Genomic DNA, 21,719 nt, shown 5'->3' on the forward strand with positions numbered 1-21,719 from the left:
TCTCCTCTGGTAATGATGTTGGCATGCAGTTGAATCCATGGCAGAACAATTTTCATGTTTGCAGGATTTAAAATAACACCTATTGGCTCCTATGGTGGACAGTTTAAAGCCTGTATAGAACTGCCAACATTAGGACCGCCTAGTAGAACACTGCTGAGTCGTGGTGTGTCTCCACTCCGACTCTCGCAGGTCCACGTCAGTGTCAGCACTGCTGTTACAACAGCTGCAAGAGCAGTGCCATTTTTTTCTGAACTCTGTGAGAACATTAGTGGAAACTTGCAATATTGTTATTGAGGAAATTTCATCTTAATGTCTTTCCTTATAACACCTGAGAAAATTTGCTGTACTGAATCCTTATCCTTTAAGTGAGATTTTGCAGAGGAAAGATTCCTATCTCTCCATTCTGGGGCCTATATTTCTGCTGTCAGGATTAGGAATAAATTTAGCCATGCATTTGCAGAGAGCTATTGTTCAGAGCTACTCTTCCTTTATTTTCATTACCCAATGAATTGTAATTCAAAATGATAAGGACAGAAATTTTATGGATTTATGTGAATTCACACAAAAAAGTTGAGATCTAGAGATAGGCTGTAGAGTATCAATTAATTGCTGTCTATTTTTTGTCAATTTATTTTTCGTAAATCCTTATCTGTCCTGACATAAAATAATAATTTTCAACAGAATGAATATGAGTAGCCAATGGACAATCGGTGCTCTTTAATGATCTGAAACACAGATCTATCAGATAAAAATATATCTTTGGCTTGTTCAGAATACAATCCATTTGAAATTTGCCTGCAATATAACATACTATATTCGTGTCTAGCATTATTCATCCCCAAAGTACGGTGATCAGCTAAAATGGACATGTATCACCTATATTTATCTGCTAATAAGAAAGTGGTGCTGTGGTGTTTTCTTGAACTGCAGCTGTCTTTCTGGTTAAGTAACTCCACATTCATTTGTGTCAGGAAGTAGCATGATCTGGATCCATTTCTGATGAAGAAATGTCAATATATTTCCAAATCATGATGATAGCCATCTTGAAAGGGTGAGATTCCCTTACACCCATTGCCCTTGCCCTCCTTTGTAACAGTAATCATTTTGAGATGGGCTGTGCTAGTAGCAAAGACAAGCAACTACAACGCATTTATAGATGGTACACGTTGCGGCTACTGTGAGCTTTTTGAAGAATTGGATATTTTGGGTGGTTCTTGGGCTACCAATTAAATGGGGTTGTGTTTCCTGGATCCTATTTAGGTTCTTTAGATTAGATCAGATACCATCTAATGTCATGTAATAAAACAGATGTATACTATTGCACAAAATTTCCTTTAGTCTGCAATAAGGCAGACAAGGATTCACCATTAGTATTGCCTGGTGCCCCTTCCAGTCAGAGAAAGAGAAACAAAAGAGAGTCCCCTCAAAATCACTGAGTGTCTGTGGATTTTCCTCCAGCACTCCTGCAGCCTGCTATAGCCACACAAGATTCCAGTACAGTTCAAATCATCAGGAACCCGAGCCCAGATCCAAACCTCTGGCACAATGAGAAAGCCTTCAGCGCCCAGGGCCCTTCATGAACCCTTTTTGCCCTCAGCGCCCTTTGTTAGAGCTACATTTTTCTTGCAATTGGAAAGTGTTCCATTACTCTGCCGAATTGTGCCTTGTAGATAGTGGAAAGGTTTTGGGCATCTGGAGGTGAATACTTGCTGCACTTAGACCTGGTTAGTGCTGGTGTGAGTCAATGGTTTTCCAACTGACATCTTCACAGATTTGTCATGCAGATTTGAGATACTGTGTCAGGTAAATTGTACAAGTCTAATATTGATTGTAGAAGATTTGGTCATGATCATATCAGTGAAGATCAGGTGCTTAGATTCCTCTGGTATTGCAAAAGTTATTTACCACTTTGCATGAAACACCTCATTTGCTGAGGAATTGTAAGTAGAATTAAACATTGTGCAATTGTCAGTGAACATCCCCAATTTTAGCCTTATGTTGAAATGAAAGTTTTAACTGAAGCAATGGAAGATGACTGGGCCACAGACACGGTCTAAGGAACTCCTACAATCATATCATCTGATTAAAATGACTGGCATCAAACAACCGCAACTATATTACTTTGTGAGAATTAATCAAGTCATCTCAAGTTTATCCTCATCTGATTGTACAAGTAGAACCCGACGAAATAGCATTCTCCAGTCCTGCTTGCATAATACACAAACATAAAACCAGACATAGCTCACATACAGACAAACAATACACATGCAGGACAAGTATTTTGTCTATATAAATATTATTGCATGAATATGAGAGTCTCGGATGGTTAGTGTGAGGAGTTTCTTTGGCCATTCAGCATTCTCACTGCCTGTGAGGAGAAGCTGTTCCTCAGCCTGATGGTGCTGGCTCTGATACTCCTATATCTCTTCCCCAATGGGAGCAGCTCAAAGATTCTGTGTGCAGTGTGGAAAGGGTTCTCAATTATTTTGCACGCCCTCTTCAAACCACAGTTCCAAAAGTTCACGTCGAAGCAGGTGAGTGACACTCCAGTGATTCTATCTGCCACTCTTATGGTCCTGTGCATTGACCTCTGATCCATTTCTCTGCAGCAACTGTACAACCCTGTGATGCAGCTGCCCAAGACACTCTTGATAGAGCTCCTATAGAAGGTTGACAAAAAGGTGGCCGGTACCTTTGCCTACTCAGTCTTTTTAGGAAGTATAGTCACTATTACATCTTCTTGACAAGTGAGGAGATGTTGAGTGTTGTGTGGGTCCCTCAGCCACTAAGCCCCTCACTGGTTCACTGCCGTGGTCACTTCCCTGTAGGGTCATCTCATCTGCTTCTCCTTCTCAATGGTGGGGGGGGGGGGGGGGCATTCTTCCCATTTCTGCTGAGCACAGGGGCCACAGTCTTGGGCACAGACCTCTGCAGTTTCAGGACTCTACTTACAAACACTCCTTTGACAGGCTGTTAAAAGCCTCTAGGGAGCCACTGGAATTCGGACAGGGCAGTTGAACCCTTTGGAGCAGTGCTGTGTCTCTGCTCTCCGCTGTCATGAGTCCTCACCAGTGGTAGTGTTGCCATTACAGCCAGTCTGACAACATTGCCAACAACACATCCCATTACTATGTAATTGGTTGGAAACTGAATGATTGGACAGCAATTAGCTGGATTGAATTTGTGTGAACAGAAATGCCCAGATTTTGTTCTATATTATCAGATAAATGATTGTGTTGAAACTATTGGAATTGTAGTGTGGTTAGTGGAACACAGATATCCAATCCTACAGCCAGAATGCTCTCTTGTTCTATAACCATTGCTCTATCCAGCACTATCAGCCAATAGAATGTTTAGCGAAGCAATTTGCTTTCTGACGGGTTTCTGTGATAGTAAGTTGGGATATTCTTGGCACCTCACTTCCTCCTCCTGCTAAGTGTTCTATTCTACATGCTTTGCAATCTGATCTAATGGAACTCCAAAGCTTTGATCTGGTACATTAGGCATGACATTGCATAGTTCTGTTGCATGTTGTGTTCATAGTTTTGTACTCGTGTAGTCCTATATTCACTAAGCTACTAGCTCAGTTTTAGGTATGAAGGACATCCTCCTCTGAACTCTTTATTGAAACACCCACTGATCTTCTTGGCTTTGTGATAATAGTGGAGTCGTAAAGCTGGGTCATAAAGTTACAGATTGTGGTGGGGAACCACTGTGTAACTATATGATAGCCCTTGGGTACTTTGTTTGGATCACAATACAGTGGAAGGTGGCCTTGGTGTGAATACAGGCATTTCGTCCACATGTTAATTCTACCAAAGATGACATCGAGAAATGTATTTGCCACAGGTGCATTGGTACATGATATTACGGGAAAGGTGCAATCAAAGTCAGAATATTGGTTATCTGCCAGAAGGCTAAGAGTGGTGAATAAAGAGGTCTATTCCGGCTGGCTGTTGGTGATTAATAGTATTTTGCAGGAGTCGGTTTTGGGTCCACTACTTTTTCACATAACATGTTAATGATGAGAGAATTGTGACCAAGTTTGTGGTCACAATGGATGGATGGGTAAGTAGTGTTGAGAAGCAGGAAGTCTACAGTGATCAAAGAATTTGCAGATGGAATACAACGCAGGGAAGTATATAATCATGCTTTTTGGTGGAAAGAATATGACAGAATATTTTCAAAATGGGGAGAGAATTCAGAAACTAGAGGTTTAAAGAAACCTGGAAATTCTACTGCAGGATTATCTCAAGGTTAACTTGTAGGTTGAGTCAGGAGTAAGGAAGGCAAATGCAATGTTAGAATTCATTTCAAGAGGACTAGAGTATAAAAGCTAGGATGGAAGATATTGCTCAGACCATATTTGGAATATTGTGATCGGTTTTGAGCCCAAAGGATGGATGTACTGGGTGTGGAAGAGAATCCAGAGGAGGTTTACAAGGATGATCCAAGAATGAGAGGGTTAATGTATGAGCAGCGTTTGACAGCTCTTGGCCTATACTCATAGGAGTTTGGAAGGTTGGGGGTGGGGTGGAGAGGAATCAAATTGATAAGTAATCTACCAGATATTGAAAGGGATGGATAGAGTAGATCTGGAGAAGATGTTTCCACTACAGAGAGAATCTAGGACCAAAGGGCACAAACAGAATAAAAGTATGACTCTTTAAAACAGATTTCTTCAGACAGAAGGTGGTGAATCTATGGAATTCATTGCCAGGCACAGCTGTAAAGGCTAATATACAGGCTAATATACATTGGGTATATTTAAAGTGGAGCTTGAGAGATTCTTGATTAGCAAAAACATTAAAGGTTACGAGGAGAAGGCAGGAACACGGGGTTGAGAGGAAAAGTGCATCAGCCATCATTCGAATGGCAGAACAGACTCAGTGGGCCAAATGGCTTAATTCTGCTCTGATGCCCTCTGATATACATTCAAGAAATTTAATCCTCACATTGGTTCCTCCCATGCTTTTCCCTTCAGGACTTGACCAGCGACAGTGTTGCCAAGCCACTCTAGATTAAGAACATTGAACTCCTTCATTTGTACCTTATTTTCTTTTTCCTGCAGATGCCTGGGAAATTGTGAATGGATAACAACACTGATCATCAATGAACATTCTTAAAAAGCTGTCATTGAAGATGGTTGAGCCTAGGATACTGCCCTGAGTGACTTATGCAGCCGTGGGTGGTGAGTGAGGTGACTGACATCACCTATGTAATAGTTCCATTGTAATCCTTCTCCCTCCAGGCTGGTGAGAGGCTTCCCCTCAATTCCCATTCACTTCAATGATACTCATAATCTTTGATGCCACATTCATAGAATCATACAACAGAGAAAAACAAAACCTGCAGACACTGGAATATACAAATGTGCTAGATAAACTCAGCATGTCATGCAGCATCCATAGAAAATAAAGGGTCACTAAGGTTTTGGGCCTGGGCCCTTGGTAAAAACATTGGTTATCTGTGGCTTCCTGTGTATTGCATGGGACTCCAGCATCTGTAGATTTTCTTGTTTAACTATGCTCACACCCCATCTCTAATTTTGATTGTTCTGTTAAAGGAAGCCCTATCTTAATCTAAGATTGTTCCTCATAATCTTATGCACAGTCGTGCCTTCAGTCTCCTCCATGGAACTCAACCCAAACTAATTCATAGAAGTGCTGGACACCTCCACAGGTCACCCAGTTTTGAAAGAAGGTATAACTAAGATTTTGAGCCCGAGCTCTTCATTAAGGTGCGAACTGAAATCAGGCAGACATGATAGGGTGAGAGGGGGAGCTTTCTGAATAGAGAAAGAAAGGGGGTGAGGAGTTGGAGGAAAGGAGACAAAGAGATGGGGAAAGAGAGAGAGAGAGAGAAACAGGGTAGGGGATTAATGGAAACCAGAGAAGTGGATGTTAATCCCTCCAGAGAAGTCCTCCACCCTCCCACCTTTCTCAGTTCTTTTTTGCAATCACCGTGTCTGAAGACATTTCTGTACAACTCCAAGCGTGTTCCTCTTAATTACAATTTTCTAGCCTTGCAATGTTGTAAAATCCCATTAAAGCTTTCCTGAACTGTATGCAGGACTCATGTTGCAGTGAAACTGGTTTTGTATACAGTTTCAATATATCTTCCCCCCACCCCCCCCCCCACCACCCCCCTTTTGTTCTATGCTGGCAAGAAAAGATTGCATCTTATCTGCCTTACAAATCAATTGCTGCATTTTTCGGTGTATAAGTCGAATTGTGAAACACAAAAAAAAATTCTCAAAAAAGGGGTTGGTCGACTTTTGAGACCTTAAATTCACTGAAGAAACCAGATTAATGTCAATTTGGTGTACAAGTTGAGGCTGGAAGCACCTGCCCACTGCAGGTGCCTCCATTCCCTGGCGCATCCCCACTGCTGGTTACCACTCCTACCTGGAACCCTGAGGTCGCCGTCACCACTCCTGCCTGGTAGGTCATGGTTTCTGCTCCCACCTGGAGCACAATGTCGGTGTTCCAGCTCCATGGATCATCAGTCTGGTAAGCTAAGGTTTTTTTTTTGTTTACTTACTTAATTTACAGCTTTGTTACTTATGATTGGGGTGTTTTAGAAAAATTTGGGTTGTTCCTGGGAGATCCAGACACCCCAAAAAATAGGGTCAACTTGTACACCAGATATACCATAAAACTCTTAAAATTAGGCTGAAAACTGGGGGTTCACTTGTATGCCGCTTGGCTTATTTATATGGTAATTAAATGTCACATTGAATTAAAGATGAGTCACTTCCTCCTCACCTCTTAATTTCAGATATTATGCCCATATTTCAACCAAGGCTGTGATGAAGTCTGCAACTAGCAAGTCCTGGTGATACCTAAAGTAAGAATTGGTGACCAGGTTCTTGGTGAGTAACTGCTGGGTGAATCCTCCAACTCTTTGTTGATGACAAACAGAAGGAACAGTAGATCGCTGGATTAGATTTGTCATGTTTCCTTGGCCAATATACTGCACTTTTAAGAAGAGTTCCTTACAATAATCTTTAAATATTTGCTTTATTTGGTTTGTAGCTACCGCATGAACTTAAATTAATTTTAGATGAAAATTGCCTTTCTTTTGTGGATATGGAGTTATTGGGGAATTTTCCACATTGTCAGTGTTATTACTGTGCAGGATTATTTTGGCTAGTGATACCTCTGGGTCAAGGCACATGCTTTCAATACTGCAGACACGATATTGTTGGGTCACCTAGTTATGTGCTGTAACCATAACCACGCCAGAAGGAGCTGTCAGTTTCTTTCCATATGGAAACTAGTCTAATGCTAGAACCAGTGTGTTCAACTTTTTTTTGATATTACCTGGAATTAAAATAGAATTCGGCTGAAGGCTCGGTTCTGTGATGGAGGAAGACCTCAGCTGAAAGTGACTGCTTCAGTTCAGATTTGTCTTGAGTGCTCATGTGGTGGTCTCCTTCATCAATGGGGGGGGGGGGGGGGGCGGTAATGTCTCTGTTTCCCTCTTTCTCTCTTTTGCCTCTCTCTCTCTTCTCTCTCTCTCTCTCACTCTCTAAAGTTGAACAATATTTTGGCAATAATTTCAATAATGAAGAGAACATCATGCAAAACTTTTATGAAATGAAGTTTTCCTATGGAATTTGACAATTACAAAAATTAGCAAAGAAAAAGTTGGGCTCTTTGGCACCTATTGCTGGGCTTGGGTGAGTGTGGTCTTGGTTTCAATATTTTTCACATTGAGCATTCATACAGTTGAGGTCCAAACTAAATGGACCACCACTATGTGACACTTGTGCACAATGGATACATGAAGAATAGACAGATTAGGACATCAATCCGCTTTCAATGTCACTTGATCATCAGTCTATCCAAATTCGACATGCACAGAGGATGAAAATATTTGGTAGCAGGAACAGTCTACCATCTCCCCCAAACACAACCTCCCCCCCCACCCGCAAATTCCACTGTTCTGATTAAAGGCCTTTATTTGTGGGCTCGTTGCCAAAAAAAATTATAGAATGTGTATTGGACTAAAGGTGCAGTTTAATATTTCCAGATCTTGAGGCAATTTATGAAGTCTGAAGAGTGATACTGTGGCAGAAAGAAGGATTGTGTCTTTGTTTTAAAGCTTCATCAAGTTTTTAAAAAAATGGTTATTCCCAAACATGCTTGTTTGGGTTTCATTTTGTCTGGGTGTGTTGGACAGCCAGGAGAGTGAGGAGAGGCTAGGGAAATCATAAGATTACCTCAGAGGATGTAAAGGTGAGAGTCCATTTCCCAGTAAATTCCTCCCTGGGAATTGCCTCATTGTAGTGTATACTGCTTTTAAGAAAGTCTTAACCTCTTGTCAGTTTAGAATTGTGTGATTGACAACAGAGACCTACACAGGGGTGCCATGAGTAAAGTAGAAGACTGTGAGAGTGACCATCTCCAGCTGATGTCACTGTAATTCGGTCCAAATGGGCTTTGGGGAGGCCAGGCAGCCGCAAAGATGAATGTGCCTGATGTCAGCAACTTGGAGGCCAGAGTGGTGCAGGTAGAGCCGCTGCCACCATTGGAAAAGACTTGGGTTCAGTCCTGACCCTGGGCACTCTCTGTGTGGAATTCTCTCTCTGACCATATGGGGTTCCTCCCCTGCATCTCAAATACATACTAATTGGCTACTGCAAAATGTCCCTGGTATGGAGGTGAGAAGAAGAATGTGGAGAGAATAGAAAGAATGAGATTTAAATAAGATTGTGTTAAATGAGTGGTTGATGGTCATTGAGGAGTCAATAGGCCAAAAACTTGATTCTAGCTGTATCTCTCAGTGGCTGTGAAGAGAATCGGAGTAAGGACTGTACCAGGTGACCATATCCAATTAAAGGTGTTTTGAACGCATCCACTTCTGTAACGTCCAGAGACTAGAATCACCGAGCACAGATAACTCAGAGGATCGAGCATTTGTGGTGATTATAGACGTAAAGAGGAATTATTTTTTTAAATGGATGAGGATGTTTTAAATTCTCATTTCTTTACTCAGAACCAATGTGGATCAACAAACACAAAGAAGGAGATTGGCATAAGTATGTGTAATAAGTATGTGAAATTATTGTCATGTGCATAAGTATATTATATTAGCCACACATGTATGTAAGATATCCCAACAACGATGGTATAAATTAAATGAGCATAATGCACCATGAGGCAGAAAAAGAAACAACAAATATAAAAGGATAAATATTCACAGTTACATTTAATACAAGGAATAAAGTGGCATTTCCATATTGCAGACAGGTGCTTTTGTGGTCCAAGAGTTCCTCATGATTGGGATAGGATAAGTTCAAGAGCCTGTTAGATTTTAAAACTGTTCTTGAACATTGAGGTGCTGGGCTTCAGTCTTCTGTACCTTCTGTCTTAAGGGAGCAGTGAGAAGAGGTTGTGACCAGGGTGATAGTGGCCCTTTATGATGTTGGTTGCCTGCTGGAGGTGGTGCCTCACAGAGATGCTTAATGCACTTAGCTAGGTTTGCCACTTTCTGAAGCCTTCTGCATTTCTGGGCATTGAGTTTCCAAACCAGGCTGTGCTGCCCCTCAGTACACTTTCCACTGTACACATAAAGTTTGATACAGTATTCAATGACAAGCTCTTGGAAAGTCTATTAAAGCCCCAGCAACCAGGGTTTGGATCCAGTGGTAACTATAAGAAGTTTGAATGTTTTCCCTTTGTCTGTGTTGGTTTCCTCTTGGTGCTTTGGTTTCAAGATTCAAAATTCAATTTATTGTCATGCAATAAAGACAGCAAAATATTACAAAAAATTTGCTGTCATCTGCCATAAGGCAGACAGACTCATGTAAGCAAATATTGCTTGAAGTGTTTCTTACAATCAGAGAAACAGAAGCAAAACTGTAGTCACACAAAGTCCTGTCCAAACCATCAGCTCCCAAAGTTCCAGATCTGAACTTCCAACTAGATCAGGAACCCCTCTACAGCCTCTCGCGTCCCAATTCCGATACCTGGTACCCCTTCAGCCAGTCTCCAGCAGTCCGCAGCCTGGTGCGGGTTGCTTGACTGATGTCAGCAGCGGCCCACACCCTCTAATGGCTCCTCACCTCAAGTTGCCTGTATGATCTTCAGCCTCAGAGACCCTCACTGCTCTGCCGCTGTGGTCACAGCCCTGGGGGCTCCTCAGCTTCTGCTTCTCAAATGGGGGTGGTGTCCCTGTTTTCTGGTGCCCTGCAACAGTCCTCTGTTTCCCTAGAGTCTGCAACTCCTCGAGGCTGCTGTTGATCATCTTGGGTGCAGACCCGGTTGTTGTTTAAATAAAACCACTGTCAGCTCCATTTACAGGCTATTTAAAGCATGTGTGGAGCTGATAGAAGTTGGATTGATCAGTTGGACCCCACAGGAGCGTTGACGTTACAGCAGTTCCAGCAACACCGCCATTTTCCACCCACACTCCAAGATATATGGGGATTGTAAATTAATTGGTGTATTACGGCAGCATGGGTTTATGGGACAGAGGGGTTTGTTATAATGCTGCTTATATAATTTATTTTTTAATTAAGTAGAATAATTGGAGTGGGGACACAGAGGAGACTACACATTCTGGAATCTGGAGCAAAAAACACTCTACTGGAGAAATAGTAGGTTGAGCAGCATCAGTGGGAGAAAAAGAATGATAAATGTTTTAGGCCAAAACCCTTCATCAACATTGATAGTGCACAGAAGAGATGGCCAGTAAATGATCTCAGAGTGTTGGTAGGTGGAGGGGAGGGGGAGCTTGGGGTTGTGGGTGGTTGGGCAATGTCTGGTGGAACTACGGAAGGATAAAGGATGAAAAACAGAGACAGCTGATTGGCAGATGCTGACAAAGGGAGATAGAGGCAGTGGAGGAAAAAAAAAGAAAGGGATCAGATGGAGAAAGATGAGCCATACAGAGAGGAGGAGGGTGACTGGAACACAGACATAGAATATTACAGCACTGTACAGTCCCTTTGGCTCTTGAAGATGAGCCGAAATATATATTCCTACCAAAAAAATGAAACCCTTGCTTCCTCGTAACCCTCGATTTTTCTTTTATCTGTGTGCCTGTCTAAGGATAACTTAAATTCCCCTTAATATTTTAGCCTCCATCACCACACCAAACCAGGCATCCACAACTCTGTGTTTAAAAAAAAAAATCTTAACCCTGTTGCCTCTCCTAAACATTCTTCCCTTTATTTTGTACAGATGACCTCTGGTAGAATTTGCCATTCCCACCCTGCGTAAAAGGCATTGGCTGTCCACCTTATCTATGCCTCTCATCCTTCTTCACTCCAAAGAAAAAAGTCATAGATTTGTTAACCATGCCTTCTAAGATTTATTTTCCAATCCAGGCAACATTCTGGTAAATCCCCTGTGCACCCACTCCATAGCTTCCACTTCCTTTGAATAATGAGGAAACCAAAATTAAACACAATACTCCAAATGTGGTCTCACCAGAGATTTGTAGAGTTGCAACATGACCTCTCGAATCTTGAACTCAATCACCCAACTAATGAAGTCCAGCATCCCATAGACCTTCTTAACTAGCATATCAATCTGCATGGCAACCTTGGGGAAAGAGTCACGTGATGGAGTAGTTGCCGGTCAGGTAAAACCAGCCCTCTCGAAAAAAAAAGTCAGGAAAAGACAAAGCTCAACAAATAAAATACAAGAAATAGAAGTTAAAGTTACAGAGAAGAGAAAGAAGATGGCACCCAAGAAGGAGAAAGTAAAAACAATGGGAATAAAAGAAGAAAAGTTACCGGAAAATATAGAAGAAGGCCTTACCTGCACGAAGGACAGGAAGCTGTGGTGACGAAGTGCGCTCGATCTCCGAGGTTGGTTCCTGCCCTGCGGAGTCGCAACCTCCCAACTGGTGGACTTCAGAAATAGCTCTCGGAGCCAAACAAAAGTGCACAACTGCGCAATCAAAGGAAAAAGAAAACACTCAGGGGAGGGGGGCTCAGCTGAGGAGCGGACAGCCATAGCGCGACCAACTGAGGGATGCCTGACACCAGGGCACTCAGCTGGAGGATGAGGATGGCGGCAGGGGAGAGAGCAAGGAACCAGGCGAGGGAGAAAGACGGTGGGGTGACCGACAAGAGGATCAACAGCAGGAGACCCAACAGACGGGCAGCCCAGGAGGGGAGGACCAACAGCAAGGGGCAGCCTGATAAAGAGATACGAGCAATTCATCAGGAAAAACAGAAGAGACACAGATTCAAAGAAGAGAAGAAGAAGACACAAACACAGGTACAGAAACAGAAGAAGAGGAAGAAGTCTAAGATCTTCACAGAGAAATAGAAGGTAACACTGATGGACAGATTATAGATAAAGCCTTTTTTTGAAGAACAAATGAGATCATTAAAAGAATGGTTATCATTAGAATTTAGTGCAATTAAAAGGAAAATGAAAAGAGCAGAAGATAAAATACACAGTTTAGAACTGGTCATGACAGAAATAGGAAAAAGAGTAGAAAATGTGGAAGAGCGGGAAATGGCTGTAGAAATGGAAGTAAATGACTTAAGAGAAAAATTGGAAGAAAGTGACAAAAAAATTAAAGAGACACAAGAGTTGTTATCTCAGAAAATTGATATGTTGGAAAATTATAGTAGGCGAAACAACATAAAAATAGTGGGCCTGAAGGAGGGTGAAGAAGGAACAGACATGAAGGAATTTATAAAAGGATGGATCCTGAAGGTCCTGGGAATGACAGAAATGCAGGAAGAAATGGAAATAGAAAGGGCACACAGAGCACTAGCTCTGAAACCACAGACACATCAAAAACCAAGATCCATCTTAGTAAAATTTTTGAGATATACGACAAGAGAAAATATACTGGAGCGGGCAAGGAATAAAGTTAGAGAAGGTAATAAGCTATTGGAATACAAGGGTCAAAAAATGTTTTATTTTACCCAGACATAAGTTTTGAACTCTTAAAGAAATGGAAGGAGTTTAAAACAGCAAAAACAATTTTATGGAAAAAATATTATAAATTCATGTTAAGATATCCAGCTGTACTTAAAATATTTATACCTGGGGAGCAAAACAGACTGTTGTCAGATCCAGAGGAAGCACAAGAATTCACAGAATGTTGCAGGACAGAAGGAGAGATGAAGAGATGTAGCAAGAATGCAGAATGGCGATAAAATATATATAAAGAGATAAAAAACAATGCATATGTAAAGAACTAAAGAGGGAAAAGAGAAGGGAAGGAAGGAATTAAGGGGAAAAATAGAGAGCTTTGATATATGTGTAAAAATAAAAGGTGTTTTCTGGGGGGCTGGGGGGGGAGGAAATAACTGACCTCACTGACAAAAGGCAAAGGAGGAAAAACCCAACACCCAACCCCAACCAACCAATTTTCCCCTGCAGCCGCTGCAACCGTGTCTGCCTGTCCCGCATCGGACTTGTCAGCCACAAACGAGCCTGCAGCTGACGTGGACTTTTACCCCCTCCATAAATCTTCGTCCGCGAAGCCAAGCCAAAGAAATATGTGTTGTCATACATTGAGTTTAAAAAGGGAAAACTAAGAGATGAAAATGGGAAAAAGGGGGATGGAGGTGGCGAGGAAGTGGAAAAGAGGTGTAAACAAGATATAAGATGGCCACATTGAACTATATGACTATAAACATTAATGGAATACATAACCAAATTAAAAGGAAGAGGCTATTAAATTTACTGAAGAAAGAAAAAATAGATATAGCATTTGTACAGGAAATGCATCTAACTTAAGTGGAACATAACAAATGAAAGAGAAACTGGGTAGGACATGTAGCAGCAGCATCATATAATTCAAAAGCTAGACATGTAGCCATTTTAGTTAACAAAAATGTACCAATCAAAATAGAGGAGGATATAATAGATCCAGCAGGGAGGTATGTAATGATAAAGTGTCAGATATACTCAGAATTTTGGAATTTGCTCAATATATATGCACCTAATGAGGAGGATCAAAGGTTTATGCAGGATATTTTCTTGAAGATTGCAGACGCACAAGGAAATATATTGATAGGAGGGGATTTTAACCTTAATTTGGATCCATTGTTGGAAAAAACTGGACAAAAGACAAGCAAAAAGAATAAAGTATCCAAATTTATGGTTAATCAATGCAGGAAATGAAACTTGTGGATATATGGAGGAGGCAATACCCAAGATTATTTTTTAGAGTAATTAGAGTAAAATATTATTTGAGTAGGCATAAAATATACTCAAAGATTGATATGTATTTGTTGTTGGCCCATATTCAAGGGAGAGTTAGGAAAACTGAGTATAAAGCTAGATTGCTATATGATCTTTCACCCCTGTTATTAGCAATAGAACTGGAGGACATCCCACCGAGAACATATAGATGGAGGTTAAACTCCATGCTACTTAAAAGGCAGGAATTTAGAGAGTTTATTGAACCCCAAATTAGAACATATTTTGAAATAAATACTGAATCAGTGAAAGACAAATTTATATTATGGGATGCAATGAAGGCCTTCATTAGAGGGGAGATGATAAGTTATGTAACTAAGATGAAAAAGGACTACAATCGGGAAATAGAGCAGTTGGAAAGGGAGATAGTAAGTACAGAAAAGGAACTAGTAAAAAGGGATGATATAACAAAGAAGAGAGAATTGGCAGGTAAAAAAATAAAATACAAAACATTACAAATGTACAAGGTGAAGAACATAACGAAAATAAAGCAGAAGTATTACAAACTGGGAGAAAAAACACATAAAATATTAGCCTGGCAACTTAAAACAGAACAAGCTAGAATAACTGTATTGGCATCAAGGAAAAGGGACAAACAAATTACATATAACCCAACAGAGATTAATGAAAACTTTAAGGAATTTTATGAACAATTATACCAAATTGAGAATGAGGGGAAAGATGATAAAATAGAAGAATTTTTAGCTAAAATTGAACTGCCAAAATTGCAAGATGAAGAACAAAACAAATTGATAAAACCATTTGAAATAGAGGAAGTACAGGATATATTAAAAAAGCTCTATTTCCCAATAATAATCCTTTTTCATCTTAGTTACATAACATTATCTGTCCTCTAATGAAGGCTTTCATTGCATCCCATAATATAAATTTGTCTTTCACTGATTCTGTATTTATTTCAAAATATGTTTTAATTTGGCATTCAATAAACTCTCTAAATTTCTGCCTTTTAAGTAGCATGGAATTTAACCTCCATCTACATGTTCTTGGTGGGATGTCCTCCAGTTCTATTGCTAATAACAGGAGTAATCTGATAGTAGTCTAGCTTCATACTCAGTTTTCCTAATTCTCCCTTGAATATGAACAATAAAACACCAGGAGAGGATAGATTTCCAATAGAATTTTTATAAAACATTTAAAGAGTTATTGATTCCTCCTCTCCTGGAAGTAATGAACCAGGTAGAAGAAACACAAAACTTGCCAGATTCATGTAAGACAGCAATAATTACAGTAATACCAAAGATGGGGAAGGATCCATTAACACCAGCATCATATAGACCAATATCTCTACTTAACTCAGATTATAAGATAATAGCAAAATTATTAGCAAACAGATTGGCCGATTGTGTACCAAAAATAGTAAAACAAGATCAAACTGGATTTATTAAGAAAAGACAAACAGCGGATATTGTCAGTAAACTTATTAATCTAATTCATGCAGTTCAATTAAATAAGAAACCAACAGTGGCTATTGTTTTAGATGCAGAAAAAGCCTTTGACAGAGTAGAGTGGAACTCCTTAAAATATTACAGAGGTTCAATCTACCAGAAAAATATATTAATTGGATTAAAGCATTATATAATGGACCATTGGCAAAGGTAGCAGTAAATGGATATTTATCGAATCAATTTAAATTAAGTAGGTCAACTAGACAGGGATGTCCATTATCCCCCTCACTGTTCGCCTTAGCAATAGAACCATTGGCAGAACTGATAAGAAAATAAAATAAAAGGGATAAAAATAAAGAAGGAGTATAAAATCAGCTTATTTGCAGATGACATCATAGTATACCTAACAGAACCAGAGATATCAATAAAAGAACTACATAAGAAATTGAAAGAATATGGAGAATTATCGGGGTACAAGATCAACACGAATAAAAGTAAAGTGATGCCAATGAGTAATGCGAATTACACAGAATTTAAAAAAGAATCACCATTTAAATGGCAAACACAAGCAATCCGATACCTAGGTATCAGGTTAGATAATAACTTAAGCCACTTGTACAAACTAAATTATCAACCACTAATAAAGAACTTGCAGGAAGACTTAGAACATTGGAAAGAATTACCACTGGGGAGGGTAAACTGCATTAAAATGAATGTGTTCCCAAGGATACAATACTTATTTCAAATGTTACCAATTCCCTTAACAGAGCAATTCTTTAATGAACTAAAGAGAATAATAAGGAAATTCTTGTGGAAAGGGGGGAAACCAAGGGTAGTGTTAGATAAATTAACAGAGAGGTATAACCAACGTGGTTTGCAGTTACCAAACTTTAGAACTTATGGAGCTGCACAATTAAGGTATTTATCAGATTTTTACCAGACTGGACTAAGATAGAACTAGATAAAATAAGGGAGAAGGTACCAGAACATATACTTTATAAGTAGGATGAAAAGTTGATGCAATATAAAAGTTCACCAGTATTGCATCATTTATTTAATATATGGAAGAAGATCCACTTAGAAAGAAAAAAATGAATTACCAAATACCAAAATTATTATTGATGCAAAATCCACTAATCTCTTTTACAATAGATAACCTTTCCTTTAGAGATGGGAGAGAAAAGGAATCAAAAGAATAGAAAATTGTTTTTTGGAAAATAATTTATTAATATTTAAACAGTTAAAGTACAAATATGCAATAACTCATGGTACAATGTTTGCATATCAACTGAAAGCCTACTTAAAGGATAAATTGGGAAACAGATTGAGATTTCCAGAAGGAAGCAGTTTTGAATATGTGATTACAGACAGAATGATAATTAAAAGATTTATTACGAACACGTACATTAAGCTGCAAGATAAGGAAAATGATGAAATAAGCTATAAACCTAAACAAAAGTAGGAAAGTGATTTAAACATAAAGATAAAAAATGAAGCATGCGAAAAGTTCTGTTCTGGAACCATGAAGAATACAATAAACACAAGGTTACGCATGATACAGTATAATTGGTTACATAGAGTATATATCAGTCCTCAAAAATTAAAAGAATGGGATACAACATTATCAGATAGATGCTTTCACTATGAGAAGGAAATGGGAAAAACAATACATGCAATTTGGGCATGTACAAAAGTGAATACATTTTGGGAAGAACTAAATCAGAAATTAAATAAAATCACAAAAAATAACATACCAAAAAATCCAGAGATCTTTCTTTTAAGTAACATAAGAAGTAAACCATTAGGCCTCAAATTGGATAAAATGCAAAAAAGATTCATTATGATAGCCTTAGCAGTAGCAAAAAAATGTATAATATCACCTTGGAAAATCGAAGAGAGCCTGAGAATACAGCAATGGTACAAGGAAATTAATAAATGTATTCCATTGGAAAAAATAATATATAATTTAAAAAATAAAGTCACATTGTTTGAACAAATTTGGGAACCTACATGGAACATAACAGAGAGAGCTTGCCTCGGACCTCCAACCCCTAAAATGAAAAGAAGACAAAATGACTTGATTCAGTGTGTAAAAGTAGATGATGCATTTTTCTTGTTTATTTTCCTTTGTGTAAAGACATTGTTTTATGGTTTTATTATATTGTATATGTTGAATAATTATTGGTTTTGGAGAGGGGAGGGAGGGAAAGGGGGAAAATGTCACTGTGTATATTTAATGAGAAACGTTTGTATACATTTTGGTTGATATGGTTCACAGTGTGAAAAAATTAAAAAAAACCTACATGGCAACCTTGAGAGCCTTGTAGATTTGGACCCCCATGGTACCTCTGTTCCTTCAAAATTGTTAAGTATCCGACCTTTAACCCTGCACTCAGCCTTCAGGTTTGACCTCCCAAAATGCATCACTTATCCAGATTGAACTCCATCTGCTACATTCCTGCCCAACTCTGTATCCTGTCCATATCCTTTTGTAACCTATGACACACTGCAGGACCATCCATAACTCCTCCAACCTTCATATCATCCACAAATTTACTGACTGTGATAGTACAGATTCTATCACCAATGTTTATATGTACAGATTGTAGTGAAGGATGACTGTGATTGGCTGAGAGTGTAGTCACAATCTTAAAGGATTGCTCCTAGCCAGATCAGGTCATTCTGGACTAGTCGACCTACTTGTGATATGCTCCTCTCTTTAGTTAATAAAAGCCTTGGTTTGGATCAACAAGTCTTTGGTTCTTTCAACGCACTCTACAATTTTATTAACGAAAAGACTGGAGCATATCATAAGTAGGTCGACCAGTCCAGCCAGGGGTGAGGTTTGCGAAAAGCACTGGTGGAGAAACTCGGAGGGTAGAGAAACTATAGGTGAGGCTGACCTATCCTTCCGCTTCTTCATCCAGGTCATTTATAAAAGTCACAGAGCAGGGGTCCCAGAACAGATCCTTGCAGCACTCCTCTAGTTACCGACCACCAAGCAGAATATTTTCCTTACACTACTACTCTCTGCTTTCTAAATGGAAGACAATTTTTAATCCACATAGTCAAGGTCCCAGGGATCCCATGCCTCATGAGTTTATGAACAAGTCTCTCATAGGGGACCTTGTCAAATGCTGCACTAAAAATCCATATAGACCACATCTAACACCCTACCTTCATTAATTTTTTTTGTTATCTCCTTAAAAAATTCAATTAGGCTCATGTGGAATGACCTTCCCTCACAAAGCCATGTTGACTATTCTTGAGTAGACTGTACTTCTCCAAATGCTCATAGGTTTTATCCTTAAGAATCATCTTCAATAGTTTGCACATCACTGACGTAAAATTCACTGGTCTATAATTCTCAGGATCCTCCTTACTATGTTTTTGAACAAGGGGACTATATTTGCCATTCTCCAATCCTCTGGAACTTCCCCTATGGGCAAAGAGCATTCAAAGATCATAGCTACTGCCCCAGCTAGCTCTTCCCTCCCTTCCTAAAGCAACCTAGGGTAGGTTGCATCTGGCCCTGGGAACTTAGCAATTCTCATGTTTTTCAGAAGATCTAACACTTCCTCATCAAGGTCCTTTTCTCCAGTGAATACTGAAGTAAAGTGTTCATTTACGATTTCCCCAACCTCATCTGCCTCCAGACACATTGCCTTCTTTATCCTTAGCTTCCCAAACTTCATTTTCATCACCTTCTGTTCTGCACATATGCATAGAATGCCTTTAGGTTCTCCTTAATCCTACTTGCCAAGGCCTTCTCATATACCCTTCAAGCTCTCCTAAGCCTTTTTTAAGTTCCTTCCTGGCCACCATACGATTCTCGTGAGCCAGTCCTATTTTTTGGTTCCTAAATCTGATGGATGCTTCCTTCTTCCTCAACCAGGTGCTGTTTTGTCAACCTTTTCCTACCATTTTTTCCCTGTCTCAGTGGGATAAACCTATCCTGAACACAGTGCAAGTTATTCTTAAACTTCTTCCACATTATTTCTGTGCTTTCTCCCATGAACTCTGTTCCCAATTTACTCTTCCAAATTCCTGCCTAACCCCATCATAATTTGCCTTTCCCAATTAAACACTTTCCCACTTTGTCTGCTTTTATCCTTGTCCATAGCTGTAACAATGCTCAGGGAGTTGTGGTCACTCTCACTGAAATGCCTCCCCTCTGAGAGGTCTGCCACCCCACCAGGTTCATTACCCAGTACTAGATTCAGTATAACCTCTCCGCTCATCACCTGGTCCACATATTGCATCAGGAGTCCTTCTCAGAGACACATCACAAATTCAGCCCCATCAATTCCTCTTGGAGTTAGGAGGTACCAGTCAATATTACAGATGTTAAAGTCTACCATAACAACAACCCTGTAATTTCTGCACCATTCTATAATCTGCCTACTTATCTGTTACTCAGTGTCCTGAGGGATATTTGGGGGACTCTCAATACAATGATTACTCCCTTCCTATTTCAGACTTCTTCCCCAACTAACTTAGTAATACTCTTTTTACAATGTCCTCCCTTTCTACAGCTGTGATACTATCAATGACCAGTAATTCTTCTTTCCCCTCTCTTACCTCCCATCCTATTATTTTTAAAACACCTGAACCCTGCTACCTGCATCAGCCAATCCTGCCCTTCCACTGACCATGTCTCTGTAACAGCCACCACATTGTAATTTCATGTACTTATCCACGCTCTAAGTTAATCTCCTTTATTCCTTATACTCCTTGTATCGAAATAGACACATTTCAAACTCTCAGACTGGCTACATTTATCCTTCCTCCCCTGCCTGTCCTTCCTCACAAACTCATGCCTTTGACCTTCTGCCCTATTCTCTACACTCACATTCTGATTCCCATCCTCCTGCCAAACTAGTTTAAACCCTTCCAAATAGCTCTAGCAATTCTTGCCACCAGGATATTGGTCCCTTTCTAGTTCAGGTGCAGTCCATCATTTTGCAGGTCAGAGCTTCCCCAGAAGAAATCCCAATGATCCATGAATCTGAACCCCTGCTTCAATTCTTCAGTCATGCATTCATCTGGCACAACTTCCTAATTTTACCCTCACTATGGCATGGCACAGGCAGCTATCCCAAGATTATCAAGTTTGAGGTACTGCTTTTCAGACTCTTTCCCAACTCCCTATATTCACTCTTCAGGATATCATACCTACACCTTTCTATGTCATTTGTACCAATGCGGACCACAACATCTGGCTGCTCACTCTCCCACCTGAGAATGTTGTGGACTAGGAAACATCCCTGATCCTGGTACCTGGGAGGCAACATACCATCCAGGAGCCTCAATCTCATTCACAGAACCTCCTGACTATTTGCAAATCCTCAATTACTTTCACTCTCCTCTTTCCCCCCTTCGCTACTGACCCAAAGTGCCAGACTCTATGACAGAAACATGACAACCATAACTGGTTGTCCCTGGTAGATTGTTCCCTCACAACAATATCCAAAACAATATGTGTATTGTTGAGGGGAATGTCCATAGGGGTGCTCTGTACTGACTGTCTCTTCCCCTTCCCTCTTCTAACAGTCACCCAGCTATTTCCCTCCTGACTTTTGAGGGTGAATTTCTCCCTGAAGCTCCTGTCTATCACCTCTTTGCCTCCCAAATGATCCTGTTCATCCAGCTCCAGTTCCTTAACTTGGTCTGTAAGGAGCTGCAGCTGGATGCACCTTTTGCAGGTGTAGTTATCTGGGACAAGAGTGCTCTCCCAGATTTCCCACATCCTGCACTCAGAGCATCCACTGCCCTTGGTGTCATCTCCATTATGTATTCTTGTTAATGTGCAAAGATCTTACCTGACCTTAAGTTTTCCTGCAAGAAGCTCATCCTCAACAACTTCTCACTGAAGCCTCTCAAACCAAAGCCTCAAAGTCCCACACCTGCACTGGGCCACTCACCCAATGGCTGCTCCACTTGTGCTTCCATTTTTTTTTATTGACTGGAGCTAATTGGCCAATGGGTAGATGCAAAATAACATCAACCACTCCCGCTGCCTATTTATCTGCTTGGAACCTGTTCACTCTGCCTCTCTCTCGCATGTGGTTCCCACAGTTCCCAGATGAGAATCTGATTAGAAGGGACAAATATTGCCAGAGCAGAA

At 40.1% G+C, this 21,719-nt stretch overlaps 1 protein-coding gene across 2 annotated transcripts in view; it reads left to right on the plus strand.

Annotated features, from left to right (window-relative positions):
- Window positions 1–21,719, plus strand: part of LOC138756324 (complement C1q tumor necrosis factor-related protein 7) — a 96,148-nt gene that overhangs the window by 21,622 nt on the left and 52,807 nt on the right. For both annotated transcript variants that reach the window (XM_069922853.1, XM_069922854.1), the window contains 2 exons: window positions 5,072–5,191; window positions 6,781–6,874. The gene's annotated coding sequence lies outside the window, so the exon portion shown is untranslated. The remainder of the gene's footprint in view (window positions 1–5,071; window positions 5,192–6,780; window positions 6,875–21,719) is intronic.

Source organism: Narcine bancroftii, chromosome 3 (assembly GCF_036971445.1).
Source record: "Narcine bancroftii isolate sNarBan1 chromosome 3, sNarBan1.hap1, whole genome shotgun sequence".
NCBI lineage: Eukaryota > Metazoa > Chordata > Chondrichthyes > Torpediniformes > Narcinidae > Narcine > Narcine bancroftii.